The sequence below is a fragment of the Asterias amurensis genome, chromosome 14 (genome assembly GCF_032118995.1).
Source record: "Asterias amurensis chromosome 14, ASM3211899v1".
Taxonomy (NCBI): Eukaryota; Metazoa; Echinodermata; class Asteroidea; order Forcipulatida; family Asteriidae; genus Asterias; species Asterias amurensis.
In genome coordinates this window covers 5,637,517-5,663,423 of record NC_092661.1, presented here as the reverse complement: position 1 = coordinate 5,663,423, position 25,907 = coordinate 5,637,517, and the positions used below count along the sequence as shown (strand labels likewise).

The 25,907-nt window shown below is 37.9% G+C and overlaps 1 long non-coding RNA gene across 1 annotated transcript in view; it reads right to left on the bottom strand.

Moving 5' to 3' along the window:
* Positions 1-16,917: 16,917 nt before the first annotated feature.
* The window catches only part of LOC139947028 (uncharacterized), a 60,718-nt gene continuing 51,728 nt past the window's right edge, over positions 16,918-25,907 (bottom strand). Inside the window, exon 3 of the long non-coding RNA XR_011787306.1 lies at positions 16,918-19,302. This is a non-coding gene — a long non-coding RNA (uncharacterized lncRNA). The remainder of the gene's footprint in view (positions 19,303-25,907) is intronic.

Here is a 25,907-nt window from a genome sequence, read left to right as displayed (position 1 = left end):
CCTTATTTTTGAGAAACCCAGACACTAAACATGTTTCTTTTTTTACTCGGCCTTATTGTAACAAGTGTAAGCCAAAAATACAGGATCGAAATTGTGGGTGTTTAATAATCACATTTTAGTTACGAAACGGATATTTAAAAATAACAGGCCTACCTCTCAATTGCACCGCTTGCTTCAAAGGAGAAGAAATGGTCTAAGCAACCTTTTCCGCTGGCCATTTTTGTGCTGTAGTAAATTTCTCTGTAGTGCATCTGACAATGGAGGTAGAAATTTCTACCTCCATGATCTGACTTTGTGTTTACGGAGCTATTGGTCTGCGTTCAGACCACCACGTATTTAACAGAACTTTGTCACATCCTGAACTCTCTGTAACCGCAAAACCACAGCAAACATTTACCGCCAATACGATCGCGCGCGCGTTTCCACGCATTTTTCATGTTATAGTCCACATAGGGCCTACTGATAATGAATAAAAGTTTTCCGTTTTACGGCAGCATTTTATGCAGCCTTAAACGATTTATATATAAGGCCTATAAGAATATACTTATCTCTGATTTCATATGGGGGGGGGGGGGCAATAGGGGGGGGGGGCAAGGGTTCTGAGCGGGGGGGGGGTGGGGGGGGGGGGTTACGCCACTGGTCCGATTACTGGTTTACTGGTTAATCTTCCTTCATGAACATAGCCACTCCGGAATTTTGACAATTTATAAAACGCTACCACATTGATAAGGGTAATAGTTTAGCGCTTTATGCTCATATAGGTTTTTTTACAATAATTTTTATAATTATTTTAATATTGTTTTTAGCCACCTGTGGTTTTTACAGTGATGCAACATTTGCATGACGTAGACTTTGAACTTATGGAGACAAAAACTCATTAAAAATTCAAATGAACAAAAACATACTAACTAAATATTTGTAATGGAATGAGTAATAATTCTTAGCAAAGGATGATATCAAATACAAATAATATTCACACCATGTTTGAAGTGAGATTAGAGATTTCATCACCTCTTTGCAATAATTTAAGGAAATAACTTAAAGTCATGACTGTAATTCTTCGCAGAATTGATGATTCACATTCATTATTTACAGTGTTGTGCTAAGTTTAATGTGGTCTAACACCGCTACGCACGGTTGCTAATTGAACGCACAGCTCGCGGGCATTTTTTATAAATATATGACACTGGATCGATATCTGTCCAGTCATACATGCAGCTGGTATTGACTATCGATATTAACACTAAGCCTACCCATGATGCATTGATGAAATTGCGTGATATTGTTTTATAAGGCCTAATTTGCATATGTAGGATAGTGATATTGTGCACCCTACTTAATGAAACTTAAAAGACAATTAATGACTTTGTTACTAATGTTGAACCAAATCTTTATTTTGATGATTTAAACTTACCCGTTGTGATTGTTGAACATGGCGCCCCATTGTTTTGGTATGCCTCATTTGCATATGTATGACTTCGACATGGGTGAATGAACTATGTAAAATTATATATACAGAGGAAACTTCAAAGACAATTGGCGACTTGTTTGATTTTATCATTGAACTAATCCCAATCTCTGTTTGTTTCTGATGATATACCCATTCTACATTGTTTACAATGGCACCCGATTGCTTTGCAGTGAGTATTATTTATGCTGAAACTCTGGGTGTATTTATTTTGGCAAGAGCTGAAGAGAAAAATAAAAAAAAAAAAATCCCGCAGCTGAAGCTGTAGACCCCATCATTTTATAAAAACAAAGCAGGTTTTTTCAAGAGCCGTGTTGCTTGCATTGTGTAACATTTCGAGTGGAAAAACCCAGCTCATTGTGTATAATTTGGTTTTACAAAAAGGGGGAAAAAAACAACAATATTTCAGTTGTTATATAAAACAAGCCGAGACCAGGGTACTTAACAATAACAACCCGTACAGCTGAAGTAATGAGCTCACTGAAGAGAGAGACAAACCAAACAGGCCTGGCATAGTTTTTACCGTTATTGGTGAAATTACCCACTTCACGCAAATCGGACAACTGACATAGCGAACGAGGTTAATTACAGAGCGATGTATTTATTAAATACCTACATCGCCCCCAGGCTTTCAACATAAACGTTTTGGGCAGTAGGTTAAAATGATACCCTGAGAAAGCGGTTGAAAATTTTTCAAGGCAATGCAAAGCTTTGACAAAGTTGGTTTATCAAAAGTGAATTTTGGATAAGACATATTATTATATTTGTCTTTTTTTTTGGGGGGGGAATGATTTAATCTGAAAAAGAGCCAATCCTCACGAGCCCAAGTTGCTTTTAACATAATTGTTTAAACAGTTGGAACTACGTCATATTGCAGACCTTGTTCTTGGGAAACGTCGTTAGACAATCTGTCATCATTTGTTTCCACTTTATAGCTTTAATGTTGTTGCTGTTGTTGTTGTTGTTGTTGTTGTTGTTGTTGTTGTTGTTGTTGTTGTTGTTGTTGTTGTTGTTGTCGTTGTCGTTTCGCGTCGTCGTCGTCGTCGTCGTCGTTGTTGTTGTTGCTGTTGTTGTTGTGGTGGTGGTGTTGTTGTTAATGTTGTTGTTGTTGCTGTTGCTGTTGTTGTTGTTCTTGTTGTTGTTGTTGTTGTTGTTGTTGTTGTTGATGTTGTTGTTGTTGTTGCTGCTGCTGCTGCTGATGCTGTTGTTGTTGTTGGTGTTGTTGTTGTTGTTGTTGTTGTTGTTGTTGTTGTTGTGTTTGTTGTTGACGTTCTTTTTGTTCTTTGTGTTGGTATTGCTTGCCCGCTCCCCCCCCCCCCCCCGCTCCCCGAAAGAAAATTCCCCACACGCTCAAGACTTTCAACGTCCTACACAAAGGATTACACATATATATATCAAGCACACTAATGGGGAACATACCAAATACCAAATTAATACCAAGTAATGGAACCCAAAATATAACAATTGTATGAGTGTACATAACCATAACTATACACATTACGTACCCGATGGGCTAGACAAGCCCAATAATAATGGGATACCCAAATTCGCAAGCGTTGCAAACCCGAATTATGGTTTTGAAACTAAAAGTATTTAAGTTACATGTTCAGTTATGAGTAATATAATCCTTGACCAAGTAGTGTGAGCCTATGAGGTATAATGTTAATATTATATCGAGCCTAGAAGGCGATACCGTACACTTTAAATGTTTTACAACTCGAATGTCATTACTGTTTTTACAGTCTATGCACATAAATATAACATAACTCGCGTGAAATCACCCTCGTCATGCTCATTAATAGTGTAAAGTAAGTCATTAGCTTTCCTTTCTGGCTGACCTTCTTAAAGGGTTTGGGTAATTTGTGTAGGACAAAAAAACACCATGTCCACAGATGTACACAGTTTGAAGGAAATGATAGTAGAAAGCTTCCCTGAAAATATTAGTTGCTGAGGTGCTGTAGTTTTGAGAAATGAGTAAAACAATGTCACGAAAGTAATTGTCGTCTCAGTGATCATAAGACGAAAATTATTTAACCATTTAAAAAGTATTTTCATGACACTGTTTTACTTATTTCTTAAAAACTACAGCGCCTCAGCAATTTTTTTTTAAGGTGTGCTTTCTACTATCATTATCTTCAAGCGGGATCATTTTAATGTAAAACTGTGTGGACATTGTGTTTTGTGTTACAAAAAGTACCCACATCTTTTAACGGGTAACATTGTTATAATGCACTTTGTAAATCGGTCACTATAGCTATTAATGTAACACGGGGGGGGGGAGTAGGCCAAATAAAGCACCAACTGGCATTTCAAATTTATGCTTTGAGATCTTATCCTACTATTATTGTTGCTTTCAAGTTGCTAAAACTTCACAACTTAATAATTAATTTAATGTGCGATCATTAATAGTTTAATTAAGAGCCCTTTTAGCCTTGGCTTGCTGCTGGTACATACATGATTAGCTGAAAGTACTTTTTTCAGTAACAAACGACCATAACCAATATCTAATAAAAAGGCAGTGGTAAATTGCTTTTTAATGTTCTAAAAAGAGAAGTGGGCTAATATAAAAACAAATTCAGCTGTTTTATTTGTTTCTGTGTTTTTGTCTTTACTCAACCAGGTCAATATTTAGAAACTTCTCACACAATTTAAATAACTAGAATGAAAAGGTAAATGTTTTAGAAAAGGAACAAACGATCATGATGTCAATGAAACATCACTGTAAACTTGCTGGACTCCTTTTGCCCACGCCCTATTTCGCTTTTCTAACGCACACCGTTAAGAGCTCAATACAGCCCATCTGGACGTGATTGGAGATGCAAGGCTAATGCTTTGCAATTATAAGTTTGTCGCCCTGGCCATCCGCTGTTTGCAAATCAAGTCAAGTGTGTGATTCCCTTTTCGGGACAAACTGGTGCGTCCCATGAGCACCGACAACGGGATTCCAAGCCAACATATTAATCCCGCTTCACGCGTCTAATGACCCTTGGTCAATAAAGAGATGGGCTAATTTGTTCGGACTCCTGAAATCGAGCGCAAGCAAATGGAATTGACAAGCTGTGGATTGCTGCCTTTATACCTGCGTGTTTTTTTGTCTGCGCTCTTCACCTAATTTCCAAGATTGTTTCCATCGAAACTGTCTGCATTGGAGTGTAGTGGGAGTACCTAATTACTTGACTGTCAACATATCGAGGAGGAACAACAATATATGGCGACATTATGGAAATTTCCATGACCATGCAAGAGTTGTTTTGAAATATGAACAACTTAGTTTGCGAGGAAGATGTCTTAGTACCATGCATCTCGTAAACATTGCCACAAAGGGCCATTATTAGCAATGCGGGATAACACTTCCCAAAACGAGACAACAATAATAGTTCAACAATTAGGAGTACTTGTTTTGGATTTCAGTTTGAATATCGAGCAACACCGCCCTCTTGTGTCCAGAGTTATGTTTTCTGGTAGAGTCTGCAGTGTAAACCACCTTTGCATTTTCTACCAAGGTATTGTACCTTGTACATTATGCATTGTCCATTCATTCAGGATGTAGCCCTCTGAGAGATTCTTACATGTAGCCATTTCCTTAGTCGCTGGTGGTGCATAGTCTTCCCTGTGATCTTCACTTTGTCATTCATCCATCTTGTATATGTTGTTCTGCCTCGTTTCCCTACTCTTTTGGTTGCCATTTTGTGCATCTTACTGTCCATCTAATTTAGACTGTGGGCCATGGTGTAAATGTGCCTTCAGTTTTTTGTTTCAGTTACCTACATCTGGGGTGGGGAATAAGGCTAGAAAACGAAATCCAATAATACCAGGAACAATATACCACTTTTCACAAATGAAAATATTGCGCACTAATATACTGAAAACCGCCTGCCCAAACCAGAATCTAACATCAACTACACGTTATTAAAAAAAACAAAAAATAATATTGTAAATAATGCAGAATGAACTGTTTGCCACCCTTGGTGCAAATTTTTCGTGAAATCTGTCATTTAGTTTTGTTTCTGATTGTTTGGTGAGATTTCCGGTCTCAGTGAACTCTCTTGTTTATCTCTTTCCATTGCTATCGGAGTGGTAGTCATACTGCTGGTCAGTATGGCCCTGAATATGTGTCAAAAAGGCACAGAAATTGGTTTAAAAATAAATCATAAAAATCCGAGTCTATCTTGCATGCGATACATGACTGGATAAACGACCCAAGCAATTCAATGAGAGTCGGATATTAAGCAAAGTACCATTGGCCTGCAAACTAAAATAGTCCTTGGCTATACTGTAAAAACGGTGACTGCTCTATATTCCGACATCTCTATGTTCCGACACCCCTATATTCCGACACCCCTATGTTCCGACAACTCAACCTATATTCCGACACACCTATGTTCCGACACCCCTATATTCCGACACCCCTATGTTCCGACACCATTATCCTCCAACGACCCAAACACCCCTATGTTCCGACACCCCTATGTTCCGACAACCTGTACCGATATTTTGTGTTAGCCATTTTTTAGTCCATGAACGTACCGGTAAACTATCTTTATAGTCACACAAAGGAGTCTAATTTGTATATTAAGTGTTATTCTGCTATTAAAAATTAGCAACTTTGGTTTCTTTTAGCAGAGTACTGAGTAATGAATTATTATTATTATTATTATTTTTGGTGGGGGGGGGGGCAAAAGAAAGAAATTACACATCGGCGCAATAAACGCAGGAGAGGGTTGGAATTTTTATTAGTTGAAGGCTCATGAAATGTTATCAACACAGGCACGCACCTAACAATTGCAAAGTACCGAGTATTTTATTGCCAGCTACCTCGGGGAGCCATACCCATGTGTATAAATAACCACAAACAAAAATGAAATGCATGCGTGATTCCATCACTTTATAAAATAGTACAAATTCATTTTATGAATGTTCAAACCTAATCCCGGTCGAAAATTACTGGGAAACCTTGCGTAATACAAGTTGTGTTTTTGTTATTGATCAACTGAGTAATATGTGCGAAAACAACTTGTCGGAACATAGGAGTGTCGGAACATAGGGGTGTCGGAATATAGGGGTGTCGGAACATAGGGGTGTCGGAATATAGGTTTAGTTGTCGGAACATAGGGGTGTCGGAATATAGGGGTGTCGGAATATAGTGGTGTCGGAACATAGGGGTGTCGGAATATAGGTTTAGTTGTCGGAACATAGGGGTGTCGGAACATAGGGGTGTCGGAATATAGGTGTGTAACCGTAAAAACAGTGTTTAGTTTTTAAAAACACACTTATTGCGCCCACCTCGTTAACAAGCTTATAGTTCTTTTGCCAACTGCTTTTAATTGGCTGCAGCATTCAAACAAACATACACATCCAAATATGTTGAAGGTTATACATGCGAAAACGTGGGTACAACACTGGAAATGCTTATAAATGTATTTAAATTAAGCTAAACACTGTTTTTACCATGGAGGTAAAAATAATATATGTTTTTGTTACAATGTAACATCCAATTGCTCGCTACGTACACAGAACACACGTGAGAACAGATATGAGACCGCTTATCCATTCTCATATAAACGTATACTAAGTAACCAGTAATAAGGGGACCAAACTACCAGCGAAAACGTGCATCTAATATAAAAATAACCTTGATTGGGTTCAAAGGACACAACAATCATCAGGGAACATGTCACTAATTATCGCAAAAGCAATTCGCATGATATCAAGAGATAACAATAGTATTATGGGCCAAGGTGAAACTTTCATCAATACAGGTGCATTAGAAATCATGCCCACTGCGGGGACCATTAAGAAGCACTTTCAACTACTCCCTGTTCCCTCATAATTTGATCTCAAATGTAATAAAAAAGGTCACTTGGGGTGGAAGATAGAACGTCGGGTGGTTTAAACAAATGTACAAACATATTCAAGCAGAGGACTGTATTTTTGTTAAATAAAAAGAACGAGATTTTAGTTGTTCACTGAAAAAAAAAATTGAGATAAAAACTTGTTTCACTGATTCAACAAAATAAATTTACGCTGAGATGATTGAAATCAAGAAAAACATGGCATATGAATCGATTAAGTCTTCCCAAAACAAACAATGTATCCCCCTTTACTAACTACACATTTAAGTGGATTCGAAATGCAGCAGAATTTGTCTCTTTCCGAATCCGCCGATCATGCTAATGTGCTATTGACGGCTCTGTACGACCACGGTTAACTGTATTGCTGTGGACGCATGCCGTACTTGTTCAATGCATGAAGACGCAGTGGTGTGGCCTTGGTCATACTGGCCCTTTTCGAACCGACGGCTTCGACTTTGGATTTGGTTCGGCCCCGCCGGTTGTTTCGACAATTGCGCGTGCTTTGGCTATACGCCTCCAGGGCTTCAGACGAGAGAATGAAGCCTTAACCCGAAGCCGTGGTTTCGAAAAGGGTCACAGCTTGAGCCTTAGCCGCCAATTCGAAAAAAACCCACAGTGGCCTTGATACTGACTGACAGTTGATATGCCAGTTGACGTTTTTGAGGATGAGGATTTTGCATTATGTACCACACAACGCTAGTGGTGTACACATCAATATGAACTACGGAATTAACCTTGGGGTTTACTCATCAGTAGTCCTATATGACTGCGCAAAGTTAATAATGGACATGATGATTAACAAGCAGAAAAACAACCGCCAGAATTGATTTGCCTCCTGTCAGTGAATATTTGACGTGTCGATTTTCGTATTACTTGTTGATCTTCAGCGAGCACAAACAGAAACCTGCTCCAATATTGATAACGGAGTAAAACATTCCAAGTAGAATATTGTTGATTGGGAATTATTAAATGAGTTATTGTGATAGTCTTCCGGTTGAAAAAAAAAAAACAGTGGCTAATTCCCCTTAATTTAGACACGAATACAGCATTTTTTTCACAACAGCCGTGTTCAATGCGCTGTACAAGGCAAAATACACACACAAGGGAAACAAACAAGACAAATGTATGGAAGATCCCAAAACAGGAGCCCTTAAAGTTCCGATTCATAAGTCAGAACAACCTAAATCACTTTTAAGTATCTGTCTTTAATCATTGTTGCTGTTGCTTTTGTTATCGTTGTTGGAGATGCTGCTGTTGTTGTTGTTGTTTGCTGTTGTTGCTGGTGTTGTAGCAGTTAGTGATGTTGATGTTGTTGTTGTTGTTGAGTTGTTTTATTTGTTGCAGTTGCCTTTGTTTGTCTTTCACCGATAACCGCTCATTTGGAAGCCGTAGACTGGAGAATACAAATGGCAAGTGTTATACGTAATGAAGCATCTTGAAATTGATGATACTCGTAGGGTTTCAGTTGTAAAAGGTCATATAAAATACTAACTGTGCTTCATAAGACTTAAAGGCAGTGGACACTAATGGTAATTACTCAAAGTAATTATGAGCATAACACCGAATTTGGTGAGTCTTTTTATTTTTCTTCTCCTTTTCGTAAAAAAATATAACTTAAAAGTTCTTCATTTTTTGTTAATCTGTGTAGTGCTTACAACTTTTTTTTTTTTTTTTTTTTTTTTTTTTCTTTAGGTTAGTGTTGAATGTTTTAGGTTTGTTGAGGTCCTTTTGATGACATCTTATGAGCAAATTGGCCAGGTAGTCTCCCAACAAAGTGTGCGCAACGAGGCAGCGAGAATCGGTATTTAAAGAGCATTTGTATGGGGCAAATAGTAGGCATAATCGTGTGTAATAACTGTTTGAGTGGGCTGTATATGCCCTTCTTTGCCAAACCCCAATTTGCGACAGTGACATATACAGCTGTTATATTCAATGAGACCAAAAACACCTTCCTTCCTGCATCAGATAAAGCAGGATGCATAGACAAGGAGGACGTCCAAATAACGATCATTAAGATAACGGTAATGGGGTTGTGTCAGAGGACAGTCAACTCAACCCTTCATCTGGTCATCTAAAAACGCGTTTCCCTACGCACAGATAAAACCAGTCAGCATCAATTTCTAAGATGTAAAAAGCATTAAAATCTCAATGTCATAATTTAACAACCATTCAGCACTTTGTTCTCATATTATTCAAATGTAATTACCATAACATGCTCTTGATACAGTTCGGTACAATGAATTATGATAACAGGGGCACCATATGCTGCAGGCAACTGGATCCCTACACACGACTGTCTCGACCTCTGCTAAAGCAATAATACGTTGTATTTATAAATGTAAATGACCGTGCCAACCAGGCTATTTTTAATACCGGAGCAGGAAGCCAGCGTGACTTATACGTTCATTGATGCGGTGTGTGCATCTTGGTGTCAATTTGATAATGGATTATATACGGCAATAAGTGATGGACTCACGAACACATGGCTTGATGAAGAAGCTAGTTTTAAAAGAGCCACTACATGAATAGATGACGAGATTTTGAGGAGTTTCTGAAAAAAAAAACAAAAAACGAAAGCATTTCCCTGAAGACGAGTATAAAGTTCAAAGCGCATCGGTTACGTTCACAGCCAGCACCCACCCCCAAAAATAATACTGTTACACATGGTTTTAGGAATCAAAAAGTAGTTTTCCGTCCTCTAGTTTTTCAATAAACACAGTGTCAAGTGTGTATAAATCCATCAAATTTGAAAATCGTTATTATTTCAGTGAAAACAATGAGCAACTACTTCACTATTATCTATTTGTTTCCATCAGTGGCTCAATTCGACTTCATTATCGGTCTTCATACGATTGTGACAATCGAATTAAGCTATGATTGTTATTAATATTACATTGAATTGATAATAAATGAATTTGCATAGGAGATACAACATAATTTGGTTTTATCTTTACACCGATGTGTATAATCTACTTGCCTGAGTTCTGTGAACAATCCCAACCCAGTGATTTGTATTTATTTGTTTTCTCCTGCACAGAACTCGGGAAAGTGTCTGAGGGCTCTAATAATCATCGTGTAAGGGTAGAAACTATTATTTTATGAGTACTAATATTCATTATTAATCAAATTATTATTTTGTTATTCTGGGGGGTTGGAGTCCTGTTTTTTTTTAAAGCTATTATCACGAATTTGACTAAATTTCAGAGTGTAAAACGACTGCTGGTATAAAGTCATATACTTACCAAGGGAATCAATGTGTGGTAAAGAGGTTTTCAACTAGTGGTTTAATCCCAACGAGGCCTGATTCTTGATAATTTTACCGAGACGAAGTCGAGGTAAATTATAAAGAACCAGGCCTCGGCGGGTTTAAACTACTGGTTGAAAACCGATTCAACACACTTTGATTCCCATTCATAATTACTTTTCGGTCAAAAACATCATTTTTTGTCAAAAAGTAGAAAAAATGCAAACATTATAATTGTTAAATGATTTCTTTCAACCCAACAACCCTCCAGCTATGAAATGGTTAAGCCCTCCGCCGCCCTCGGGTAAAGAACTCCTTATAAGGGAATACTGTGCGCGTCGCGCGTATCGCGTGATGTGGCACGACTGTTAAAGGTTTATACACACCCACGTGACGCGCTCTCCACCAATATCAATAGCGAAACTGTCTGAGGTATTTATGAATAATCGTTTAAGAAATGCCTTCATTATAAAGCAATCACGAAGTTATTGATTCACCAAATTCATATTTGGAATGAGTGGCCGCAATATCAAATTGCAATTTAACTGCACATGCCATTCCCAGATTGCCAGTTGTCTACTTGATTCAACGTATTAAGGACAACGAGGACAAAGTTATGTGTGCAAAATATTGTGTGCAAACTATCAGTTGGTAGAACTCACATCTCGAGTTTTCCTAAAAGATATTGGACACTATTGGTAATTGTCAAAGACTAGCCTTCACAGTTGGTGTGTCAACATATGCATAAAATAACAAACCTGTGACAATTTGAGCTCAAATTCGTGGAAAATGACTTCTTTCTCAAAAACTACATTACTTCAGAGGGAGCCGTTTCACACAATTATTTATTCCATCAACCTCTCCCCATTACTCATTACATGTACCAAGAAAGATTTTATGCTAATAATTATTTTGAGTAATTACCAATAGCGTCCACTGACTTTAAATGAGGATGAGGATGGTTTAAGTGTATGCACAAATGGTCAGAAAGAAATTAATAGTAGGCATTTCGATCATGAACATCACAATGCAAAATCAATCAAACTTATCTGTTCAAACAATAAGACACATCACGATTCGAATGTCGGCCAAAAGCTTGATATGAGCACAGACAAGTTTTGTTAAACAGAAGCAGGATACCAGTCAATAAATGAAGTTTACACTGTTGCGACTGGTGCCCGACTCAAACTTTCACTTAGCAAATACATTAAGCAGTGTTTTCTACTCGACAGCTTTATGAACTTGGGTCTTGTACATTATAAAACTGACATGGTATTTGTAGTGTTTAGCTGTACTTTTGCTTATGATGACGCTTACGCAACTTAAAGTCGTGCTGTCATCTGCTATTTGTGCTTAAACTGTAATATTTTCAACCAACAGTCCTCCAAGTATACCAGTATTTTCTCACTGTCTTCTTCGTCCATCACAACTTCAGGTAAGCCTCACCAATACTTTCCCCTATGACCTCACATGCCACGTGTACATCTTATCACAACCTCCCGTTACGACCACAAACGTCACGCTGGGAGCAAGGAGGACACCTCCTCGGTATGTTAAAATCGTGACGAGGTTAAAGACACTGGACACGTTTCGTAACTGACAAAGACTATATTCACTTGGTGTATCTCAACATATGCATAAAGCAACAAATCTGTTTAAATTTGGGCTCAATTGGTCATAGAATTAGCAATAAACTAAAGGAAGAAAAACACCCTTGCTGCACAATTTTGTGTGCTTTCAGATGCACAATAAAATGCTTCAGCTGAGCTTCAGCTGAACCTTGTATTGTTCTCTTATTAGACCTCGACTGGAGTATTGTACTGTTGTTTTTAACTCAATTTCTGAATCACAATCTGACCGACTAGAAAGACTACAAAGTCGTTACTTGTTTTTTATGTACAAAATTCTTCACAACAACAATCAAGGTGATATTACTTATTTGGAAATGTGTAAATTATTTAGCTTACCAACTCTTGCCCAGAGGAGAAAAGTTAACGATTGCTCGTTCCTCTACAAACATATCCAAAGCAATTATAATTTAACCGCTGCTAATCCTTTCAGTTTTCATGTTTCAGAACGTCGTACTACTAGGTCAGCTTCCAAGCATATCATGCATGTTCCCATGAGCCGAGTTGATGTTACCAAAAAAAGGTTTGTTTCCAGAGTTTCATCTTCATACAACCAGCTTCATGAATCATGCGATGTGTTTGGGGCTAAAACATTAAATTGTTTTCGCAGACAGCTAATTAAATTTGCTAAATAATATTTTTATTTTGTTAAACTGTGAACATCTCATGTTCCATCTCAGTTGCAACTTCATCAAATTGCTTTGTAAACCTTAGTGTTTTTATTTTATTTTTTATTTTTTAAGTTGTCTGTTTTTTTCTTGTGTTTGTTTGTTCGTTGGGGTGTTTGTTGGTGTGTTTGTGTTTAAGTTATTGTTGGTGTTTTTGTTGTGCCTTTTTTTGTTTGTTTGTTTGTTTGTTTGTTTCTTTGTTTGTTTGTTGTACCTAATTGGGGTTTCGTGTGTTGTTCTGTTTGTGTATTCTTACTACATGTGTTTGTTTTAATGTCTGATGTGTGTTTGTGTACTTGTTGGTATTCCCTGGTCTGTTTGATGTGGGTTTCGGTGTACTACTTTTGTCTACTTATAATAATGATTTTATCAATATTGTGTAATTTTTAATGTTATATATTGTTTATTTATATTCATATTGAAAATTTATATTTTTTTACATAGTTTTTAAGGATTCCTGTAAGTGGCGGCTTTCCGCTGTTGGATATCAATAAATAAAACAAATAAAATAAAAAAATACTATTGTTCGAGTGAGAAATTGCTTCTTTCGTAAAACTACGTCACTTCAGAGGGAGCCGTTTCTTACAATGTGTATTGTCAATAGCTCTCCATCGCTCGTTACCAAGTCAGCGTTTACGCTAACAATTATTTTGAGTAATTACCAATTAGTGTATACGGTATACCTTTAACGAGTTAATGCAAACGTATTTGAAATGCAGACTCATTTACTCGAATAAGAAGCAAACGATTGCAGCCAAATGAGTGCCACTGTCCGGACGTAACAGTTACGCTTCCGTATCTCATTAGCGTAAACGGAGGGTGATGACTCTATAATTACTCCAATGTATACAAAGGCACGTACGGAACTAGAGGAGGTTTTATAGTCATTGCAAAACTCATGAGCAAATCAAACGAAGATTGTTTTTTTCTACCAAACGAAGGCTTCGTTTTAGGCAAGTCGAACTAGGGCAGGTGAAATCATTTCAGAAAGGGGTCTAAATAAAACATACATAACTTAGCACAAACACATACACATGGTAAAACAAAACAAGTTTACTGCAAAGTGTGTCAAGCTAAAGCTATATCAACCCAAACTGGATCAAAACAAAACACATAAGAGCAAACAGAAATACACAGTTATTACCAGTTTGAAACATTAAACATACACCACTGAGTCAAAACGAAATCAAAGATAAATTAAATTGTTACGATGTGCAGTTTCCATCAACTCTGTTTCGTTAAAGGAACACGTTGCCTTGGATCGGACGAGTTGGTCTATTAACAGCATTTGTAACCGTTTGTTAACCAATGCATACGATTAGAAATATGTTTTAAAGGTAGAATACAATAATGCACACAACATTGCCTCAAAATTGCGTGGCTTTCCTTTTCCCTTGCGAACTAACACGGCCGGCCATTTTATGGGAGTCAAAAACTTGACTTCCATAAATGGCATGTTTGTTTGGATTATTGTATTCTACTTCTACAACATCTTTCCACCCATATGCATTTCAATACAAACGGTTACAAATGCTTTTAATAGACCAACTGGACCGATCCAAGGCAACTTGTTCTTACATTTGCACACGACATGGTTAAAGCACATTTGCCGCTTAACACCTCGAAAAATGGCACCCATGTATAACAATGGTTAAAATCACTATCAGTCTTCACGAGTTATCAACGTTTTAATATTTCCGCTACAACCCCGTACCCTTCGTACAAATCTTCATCACATACTGAAACTAGTCCGTTGGCGAGTATTTTGTCTAGAAAATTGCTTATAGAACTCAGAGCCAGATGGTGCATTAAACATCTTAAGGGTTGTTTGGTTCGGAATCCTGCCTCATTAACACAAATCGAAGAATCATCTAAAGATTTAAAATAAAAAAAAAACCTATGAGTGCACTTGAAAGTTGATCGATTTTAAAGACTGATGCGAGACTAATTTGCCCGAATCCCCCTCAACTAGAGTGAGTTCGTATGGTGACGTTCGTCGAGAGAGTTTAAACCAAACATGGCGATCACATTTAAAAAATACTTTTTCGAAAAATGACCTCGAGAGTTTTTTTATTTTTATTTTTTTAAAAATATTTTCTACCAAAAGCCAACTTTGTTTGTAAAAGAATCCAAATAAGGTTTGAAGGGATTATCTTCAATACTTGGTTCATTTCTCTTCCTTTGTCAAGTTAATATTTTCACGGTTGTCCCTGTTACCGATTGTTCACTGCAACACAATGTGTCACTCGTTAGAGTGTGACGTCCAAACACTACACGAAAAGGTAAACATGGTACATGCAGTGTAGTTGCCTTGAACTCAAATCAAACGGGGTACACAACCACCCCATAATAATATGCCATAATAAATGCCATGTATCGTGGATTGGTGTACAAAACAAACCAACAAGCAGGGCCTAATTTCATACAGTCGCTAAGCACAACATTTTGCTTAGCATGAAATGTCTCCCTTGATAAAAACAGGAATGCCAACACAATGTCCACGTGATTTTTAGGACAAGGAATTAACAACAATCTTTTAGATTTAACATTTTAACTGGATTCATGCTTAAATCGAAAATTGGATTGGTCCCTGGGAGCAATCCTTTGTAATATTTATGACCCTACCCAATATTTATATAGGGTGTATTTTAACACAAACAACGGTCGATGAAAACTCGACGTTTCGATCAGTTCGCTCTGATAGAAGCAAATACTTTTGAAAAGAGATGTACAGAAAATGCAGCCACTCCCTCCATGCAAAGTTTCAAACCGTAATAAACAAATGTAGGATTGGGGTATCTTTTCAAATGTCAATGGATTTACATAAACCTTTGGGTTCACAGATAATGATAGTGGAAAGCTTCCCTTCATATTTTACTTACTGAGGTGCTGTAGTTTTTGAGAAAAGAGTAAAACAATGTCATGAAAATGCGTTTGTTTATGATTAAAATAATTTTCGTCTCATGAGACGAAAATAATTTCCATGACACTGTTTTACTCATTTCCAAAAAAACTACAGCACCTCAGCACGTAATATTTTCAGGGAAGCTTTCTACTATCATTATCTTCAAACTGTGTAAGTTTAGTGTACATTTGTGGACGTTGTGTTTTTTGTCCTACAAAAAATTCCATAGACCCTTTTATTGAGTGTGGTTGACGATCCAAGTTGTTTATTAAATACAAACAAACAATCGAATTGATGAATTTGGAATTAAAAAAGTCGGCTATTAGCTATGATGACAAGCGTTTCATTTGGAACAAATTGAACGTGCCATTGAAGTTGTCATCAAACGCAAACTTTTTACTGTTCATAACTATCTGCCGCTCATTGTGTATATTAAGATGTCAAGAAGAGTATAACAAAGGCGAATTGATTTCTCAATAATAACTTCATATGTTGACATTAGTGTACACATATTCACCAACTCGCGCCTGACAATGTCTTTCTCTTGATTAATCAGCTACTCGCTCACTTTCTGTCACTCCATTTGTCTGTAGTTAGACCATGGAGGTCATCTTTCCTCCATGGTTATATGCAGGCCCATACAGTGCAGTAGGGTAACCCGAGATCCAATTGTACTGTAATTTAATCCGAATCATTGTTTCTTTAAAAACTTTCAAAACAGAACTAAATACACTGATCTTAATAAACTGGCATAGCTTCTTAGTTTTTATATTTCGCAAGTATACAATGCACACATCAACATTTTAAAAACTTCAACTTGCACTGGCCTTGACTGTGCGCCCCAGAGGGCCTTGATGACTTGGTCACGCGGACCCGGAAAGTAGATCACGTGGAATTCGATTTCACCCGCGCGATTCTGCATCACCTTGATCAAACTCCGTTTAATTTTTAGGACAGTTTTGGTCAGTCTCCAACTATAAGTTGGAATCAGTTATGACTGAGGTTTTTTTTATAGAGTGGTTTAATTAGACTGTGCGGTTTATAAAGAAATGTTTCTTGTTGGTAATCATTAGCAGGACTTACGACAAACATGTAATTAGCTTCACAATATCAAAAAAGAACCATATGAACCGTTTTTAGGTTAATTTTCAATACATATCTCTCTTTATTGTTAAAAAGAATGAATGCAAATTTACATACAATTTACCACAACTGATAATTATTTCATTGATAAAAAAACAAAATTCCTGTTGGAAAGAATGAATTGCGGCAGGGTATACATCAGTTGCCGACAATATAAAATGAACTTGAAAACCATTACAGCAGAACAAACTCCTTCTGATTTATATCAGATTCGGTTTGAGGCGAAACGTGTTTTTGCGAATGTTGCCAAACACTTTTATCTTATCCAATTCCCCTAACCACAACACCATGGTGACCAGGGACGACACTGAGGTCGGTTAGTTGTTTTTGAGCTCAAGATTTACCACCGACGTTAAGTTTTTTTTCTTCCTTTTTTTTATCGCTATTTTCCAGGAACAAAACCTTCGAAATACTCGCGTATCAGGAACCGATCCGGTTCATTGGAACAACCGGTTCACACAACAGGCCAACAAAAGCTCTACGACCATTTCATTTCCTTTTAAACATAGTCGGGTACATAACAACTCGTAGAGATTTTTCGAATTACTGGATGTATTTACAAGGTAAACACTACTTATGATTTCTGGTGTAGTGGCACAAAGTTTGTATGTTTTTTTTTTAGACAACACTAATTTGAATTTTGACTAAAAATTGTGATGACCCTTGTTAACCTGCAGTGTAGGAGACATGTTGCCACGGCCCTGACCCTAAACAATGCGCTGAATGGACCAGAGTTGTGAACATGTAAAAGTTACTTTCCCTGTGCTCGAACGTGCTTTTCTATTTCATTTACAGGTATATATGCAGGATGCCTTGAATGAACCGCTCATTGAACCGATTCTAACCCAGACTACGTTGGTTTGTGTGTACTGTTGCTTTCTCACAAAGTTATGATTATTTTGGTGGCAGTTTGAACGGATGGAAACAAAGTCAACGAAACAAGACGAACGTTGAATGATGTGCAATTTTGAAACTATAGTCATTCAGCATGGAGGTTATACCTCCATGTTATCACGAAGCACTCACTGCGATGGCATGGTCACCGTGTACAAAATTCTCTCACCAATTTATTCCAATGTTATTTCCAAATAGTCCCGTTATGTTTCATCTTGCACTGCTCAATCATTGTTAGCAATTTCTTGGTTCATGTTAATCAGGACATCGTTGATGAATATATACACCGTATATGATGAAAACTTAACTTCCATGAACAAACGGAGCTCCCTCTAGATACAAAGTAGACGTGTAACAGTGTTGCGACATTCCAAAAACAAACAAGGTGGGACTTCGGTGGGCAAAGATGTACGCTGTGATGATGGTGTGTGTATTTCTCTGGTGGTTTTCAGCCCCATAGCTTTGGAATAGACATGTTGCATGTTACATACAGACGTTATATATACACCAAGCTTTATGTGCGGCGTACCTACAACGCAGATTGATTATTATATACAGTGGAGGATGAAGTTCTTGGACGGTTCGCCTGCCGTCATGACTCCTCCGAGTCGGGTGTCATTAGCGGGCTAACATTCGAGTTCCTGTCCCTCAGCGATGCCTCGCGCCTCATCCGCCGGGTCTGTCTCTCTTCAAAGTTTGACTTCAAAACCCACACCACGAGTCCAACGAAGGCAGTAATGGCCAGCAGGCAGATGATCACCCCTTCGTACATGGATGAAGCGACAGCCGTCCCTTCGAAAGAATACTTGTAGCCGGGAACCATTTCGCCTTCTTTGGGAGGGCCGTTACCGATAATATTATTGTTAGCATAGTAGTCAGAGACGTAGCTGCTGTCCGAGGACATAACTGGTGCTGAATGAACAGGTGAAATCTTGCACCACAGTAACAGTGTTAGGATACAAAGGGGAGTGTTCAGTGGAGCGTGGAGGGGCATTGTGTCCCTCGACAAACACCAGTGCTGTCTGGTTACAGCGGCAGGTAATGAATAGGCCCACCGCTTTCTAACAGTCCAAATCACCCAACACAGAGTGTTTACCATCGTGGTATTGATTGTAGTACCCATACCCTGCCTCGTTTTAATCCCTGCTTTGTGTGGAATGGAGTTAACAAAAGCCGCGACACTTACACACAACGAAGTTACCTCATAAAAATCGAACATTGGATTTCACATAGCACCAAGTGCGTATGTCATAGCTGACTCAGAAGAATTCATTCATACGCGATTGGTGATTTCTCGAATTGCCTGCGTAGCAGAAAACTCCATGGAATAGAGGGAAGTACTGTGTGACGTCATCATAGTGGGCGATACGAGTCCATACATAATTGATTTTAAGAGAGCATTGTCATTTTGGCAGTCGTCACAGGATGTAGTAGATAACCTTTGCACATCAATGGTCACGGCCTCCACTCACAGAATATCCAATAGATACACGCAGTTACCTGCACAAAATAAAAATAAAAACATAACATCAAACATAGGCCTATTATACCAGAGACAGGTTTTGATAGCTGTCTTTAATGGCAGGCAAGTAAATAGCTTCGGAAACTCATTAAATATGTTTTATCAAAGATTATAGAGCGCCGCATGATGCGGAACTGAGAAGATGGGGAACTGAAGCTTTATCTAACGTGAAATACGCATGGGTGCCATTTCAGCAAGTGAATGTTTTGTTTCCCATTGATAGGAATGGTCATTGTCTGCACTGATCTGCACTGATCTACTGTTGTATCAAAAGAGTTACTCGCCGAAATGGCGTCCACTGGGATTTCACATTTCAGCCCAAGTTCCGCATCTTCGGCGCTCTATGATCTTTGGTTTTATACACACTTCAGCAACTCTGCACAAAGTTGGTATAAATGTAGCGCCAACTCTAAGTACATGATCGGGGCTACATTTACAAACTGTCCTGTGGCCATATTCAGATCCGGCGTGATATCCGGATCTTCTGATTAAGGTGCCGCTAGTGTCTCAGACAATCGGGGATGCTCCTAACGGAAGCGGCAATAGTCTGAATCACAATGTTAAGCCTGGATGAGAAAGTGTATATATGTAGGTAGAATGTACGAGCCGAAGACGAGTACATTTTTTGACAAATAAAATCAAAAACTAATTTAACGTCACCGTCAACCAAAGCTTACAGTGCAAAATGTCAAATATTCAAAAATACACAAGTATACATATTCCAATTCTCACAAGTACAGCTTTTCAAAGTAAAGGGACACTGATTGGGAAAGTTTTTTTGCACGGTACGCGAACAAACACGTGAACGTAAACGTCAGGAAATTGTGTTGTTAAAATCTCACATTTTTAGCATACGTGAAGTTAACATTAATCTCACTTGAGGTACGTACGTGCAGACGTCAAACGTGAGCATGCAATAAGTCCAAAGTGACCTAGTATAGACACAATTCACGTTCACGTTTTTGCTGGAATAAGGTGCAGCTAAAGCTCCCTATTAATTGACACTTGAACCCTAGGCCCATCAAATTATTTTCCCTTCCAAAATGCCATCCAAACTACATCAAATTTGGAGGTCAGAACTGGGCACATTATTTTTTATCATAAAACCCTATTTGGATGCTCTCAAATATCTATATGGAACATTTTGAGTCTATACACAAAATTGACTGGACGCTCTGTTTTCTCCCCTAGCCCTGGCGGCCATATAATTTCGTATTGTACTACAGCACAAAGGAAGAGTCCTGTAGGGCCAGGGTGCACCCATATCCACATACAATGCACATATTTTATTGTGTACAGTATAACATGAGGGTGCTATCGATAGAATAAATGTGGGGTCAATATACTTTTTGCAACCTCGTACAACTGAGGCGAAATAAAACGGATGACCACTGATAGTTGCAGCTGCTTTTGTGACAAGGAGAAATAATCCGTGTCCGAATTCACACTATGTGACACTGATATGGAATTTAGTGCTTTAAACTCTACACCACGTAGTAAAGCAGAACACCATATAGTGGGTGATCACAATCACTCGTTTTGACTACAAGAGTTGTGACCCGCTGTACTTTTGCTCCCGGGTCTTTTCTGGTATAGGATATTAGTGGTACACGACTATAGGTCGCGTAAATAGAGACAGTTTTGTCATTGTTATGTAGTTGTACTACCGTCAACGTTTAGTACAAGATATGATGACCCACGTGGACAGACAACACAATACAAATCTCGCGCGTCGAATGTTTTGTTTTTGGGACGACTGGTTCCGGTCTGTTGCTTTTTACGAGTAAACAACACATTCCGCGCACTTTCTAGTTAATTAAGTTCGAATACATGCTAGACTCGCACGGTACAATGTTTCGGAAGTATATTCTATATCATATCACCTCCTAACTTTTTAAATAACATAATATATTGCAGCAAAATCAAACAACTCATATCAGCAATGATACATCATGACAACGATAACAACAGTATCTTAACCAATATCAGTTATTAAAACAAATACCCGATAAACTTGAAAATAAACCTGATAAGCTCACCATTCACTTTTAGTTTGCAAGCACATGTCATCAAGATTAAAACATCATTCAAATTGTGTTCTTTTCCACAACGTCCAGTAAACGTTTGCACTGTCTACTTTACATTAGTACATTCCGAAAAGCCATCCTATTTCCATTAAATGTCAATGGCAGTTAGTGATCCTATTGGATTATGTAAAAGTGCTGGTGGTCTATCCGCAAATATCCGCTCAAGCGAAACCAGCAAAATGTAATAAAACTTATAGTTCGGTTAAATAATTTAAGCCACTCGGTTGTGTTAAGTACTATGTAGTGAGATTGTTGTAATTTAAGTGTAACGTAACGTTCCCTGCTTGTGCGGTAGTACATTTTTGTTTTTATCGGAAACTGGCAGCTAAGGTTGAATGGTTTCTGACTGGCATCTGCAAACAAAATATATTGACGAAACGACAACGATATCTAAACAAAAGTCAATATTGATGAATAAAGGTACGATTTGACAGCAAGAACAGAAAGGAATGAAGTACATGATTTCGAGTTGACATGGAGTTTTAAGTTCCGCTCACTTTGACTAACTTGAACTGTCCTACAGACGTGTATCGAGCAAAGGTGTCATTTTCGAAACTCCGGAAAACTTCTGGGTCAGAATTGACCCATTTTGGGTTAAATCCCCACGTTCCGGGTCAGCCTGACACAGGAATGGGTCACTCCTGACCCGGATATATAAATATCAGCTAACATAACATTTTCACCACCTTCTCCAAAAGGGAGGGCTATACATGTGCGGGAAAATTGTGCATTTTATTCAAAGCGTAAAACACAACATGAGCAATTTTGCTATACTCATTACTGGAATCACAGTACAAACAAACCTAAATGGTATAATGACACATACCGGCTAAATATATATCGAGGTAAGCATTTGAGGAAAATTGTCTAGTGCAATGTAATGAGGCAAGTTCATGGCGACTAGACTCATAAAAAGTAAAGACCACACGACAAGTCAAACATTACACACAGTTCACTGAGAAGCTACTTAGCACAATCCATGTCTATAGCCTCTATTGGGAGAATGTGTTGGGACCGTACTGTCCATCCAGCCTGTTCCAGCCTTTCCTATATCTGATGAAAACCCCCAAACAATCAAAAACATCCCGAAAACAACCCAAACTGCATCTATTATGAACAAAATATTACAGAAACAGCGAATGACCACACATTGAATTGGGCAACAATGTGTTCAAATTCTTGACTTCTATTTATGGTCAAATAGTGGCGGCAAGCGGTACACAAACCGTTGATGAAAGGATGGGGTTCGTTTGACACCCCCCCCCTTCCCCAACGCACCACACCCACCTGAGCCTACCCTTATTCTAGACGACGGACCTTTAGGTTCGGGCTCATCCAGTCTTGCTCCGATGGCCTGAACACAAATCTGACCTGCAAAATTTGCAGTCTTGAACCCTGACCAAGTTATGCACCAGAGTGTGACGAGTTGGGTAACATTATTGATGGTAAGCAATGGTTACATACTGTAATTGTGTAATTTGCACAGCGTTGCCTAGACCCTGCATGCCCTTATGGCACTATATCCACGGACAATTTAATATTTTAGACACTTTTTCGAAGAAACATGATATGGTTACACAACATATTGTTACAAAATCACAAGTTTTGTTTTCACTGTTAATGAAATTTTCATTTCGGTTTTACCCAATACACCAATGTGTGCAAGCACTGTTAATACCCCGTACTTTCCCTTGGGTTACTCGGGTGTGGTTCGAACTCACGACCTTTGCAATTCTAGAGTAGTGTCTTACCAACTAGACCACCGATCGCGCCCGGTTGCTAGAGGCAGTTCGAATCCAATTCGATTTTTTCTTTTTCACACAACTTGGGAAAGTAAGTATAGGCTATACAGTGCAGACATACGTTGGTGTATATGGGTAAACAACAAAACTAATATTTCAACCCCGGTGAACATAACATCTGCTAATGAACTGGCTTTCCAGTTCTTGAATGGCTAATGCTACTTGTTTGTTCTTGAGAACAGTCCTTCCAGTTTTTATTAGAGTTTTGTTTTCTATGAATAAATTGACATTTGTCCAATATTTCATATGTGTTCTTCATCTCTGTATTTCTTTTATATTTGTTTTTGTTTACTAAAATGAAACTTTGGAGATTGGGCACGTGGCTTAAAAGCTTTCCAACAGTTAGACATAAGCTTCTTAAAATATATGAAGTCGTTTATACGACTCTATTTAAATGATTAATAGCATTCGGCGGGTTTCAACAATAAATTCCTCAAATGAGATTTAGTTTCAGATTTAGTGATTTAAAGTTGATTCATGAATATCTATATAAATAAACTCCAGACGGAAAGAAAAGTAGGCCTGTAGTAAAAAGCATTTCGAGAAATATTTAAATTCGAAATTATGTGGTTTTGGACTATCTTATGCCCCAAATGTGAATCTGCAAAACGTAAATGTCAGATACGTTTCTCAGATTGTGTATTCCTGTTGTTTATTAATTTTCTTTCGAAGATATCTAAAAACAAGACGACTTTGTGAATTGTTTGTATGTATACGGTATACATGTACCTACATTGAATTAAAACACTCGAACGGAGCCAAGAAACCAAGGGTCTATTTTGCCTTCCACAGTGAGAGGCACTGGCGTGGACACTATTGGCAATTACTCAAAACCAAGCATAACAACTTACTTGGTATTAAAGCCATTGGACCCTTTCGGTAGACAGTGTTATCCAAGGCCCACACTTTGTGTACCACAACTTCTATATCAAATAACAAACCTGCGAAAATTTAGTCTCAATCGGTCATCGGAGTCGGGAGAAAACGGAAAACCCCACCCTTGTTTCCGCACGTTTCGCCGTGTCATGACATGTGTTTAAAATAAATCCGTAATTCTCGTTAACGAGAATTTATATTGTTTTGCTGTTTCTCAAAAAGTAAAGCATTTCATGGGATAATATTTCAAGAGAAGTCTTTCACCATTGCCTTCTGTAAAGCCGGTAAGTTATTTGTAAATCTGTGAACTTTTATTTTTTTTCTGAACCGAAAGGGTCCAATGGCTTTAAACAGAGCTGTTGGAGAGCTGTTGATGGTATGAAATACTGTGAGAAACGGCTCCCTCTGAAGTAACGTACTTTTTGAGAAAGAAGTAATTTCTCACTAAATTATTTTAATTTGAATTCGAGACCTTAGCTGAGGTCTCGAAATAAAGGCATCTTGAAGCAGACAACTTGTGAGACAATGGTGTTTGTTCTCTCCCATTAATCTCTCGCAACTTCGACGACCAAATTAGTCCAAATTTTCACAGGTTTGTTATTTCACGCATAATGGTGAGATACACAAAGTGGGAAGACTGGTCTTTGACAACTACCAATAGTGTCCAGTGACGTTAAAAAAATGTAACGATACTGCCTTGGTCACTTGAAACTACGTGTGTGACCCATAGAGTAGAATTTATTACTGTAAATACTTTTATATTGTAATGGTTATAGCCTAAGGAATATATTAAATTGCAAGCTGCTTATTTACAAAAAAATCATATTAACAAACAAACGAATCAACAGATTAAATAAATAATATTCATAAAATAAATTAATCCGCCCAGCTGGATGAAACTTGTGAACTCATGCCGAACACATGACACACAAGGGGTTCCTAAAGTGACTGCTAGAGCCAACAAACATATGCATCGCATACAAATTGCTTATATTATTGCCATATTGTACAGGTGCAAAACTCGCTTTGCATATCGAGGGACTTGCCAATATTTATTTGTTCATTGGCGTCAGTGTTTAACATAGTCGTTGCTTGACGTGTTTTGTCGACGGTTTGGGGCATTTCGGTGAATAATGTTAGGGGACACCATCATTTTTACTTGTTTGTTGATTATTTCTTTTATAATACTGTCATTATAGTTATTTGTGTGAGATTGAAAAGAGCCGGAAAGTCGAAACGTTGAGACAAAGACCTCACTCCGCGTTTCATTTGAAAAGTGCCGGTGTCTTTTTTACTGATCTTGTAACAGATTTAGCCATGTTTTTTTTCTTTCTATAACTGAAATACTTTTTTACCTGTGACATTAAGGAAACATTTCCCATCAGAAGAAGTTTCCTAACACAAATAAGGAACTACAAATACAATTATGAGACGAGTAACATTCTTATATAGATACTATGTTTAGGTGAGAATAAAACGTGTAATATTAACATATCAGGAATCGTCAAACAATATGCATACATTCGAAAACCTAAAAAATAAATTTCCCAAAACTGTTTACGAAACAGTATGCAAAACCAAACTTTTTGAAAAACTGTTTACATTATGCAAACACCACATTTCAAAAAAAAACTGTTTACGTAAACAGTATGCATGGTGGTAAAACCGAGCAATAGAACTAAGATGGAATACTCCGAACCCAAGCAGAAATCCATACAGGTGAAAAAGGGGGAAAAGCTCAGGCTTTGAGGAAACGAGGTTGAGACTCGTCCCTACAAGGACATCACGGAGGATCGAAAAGCCTTGACTTATAAATTT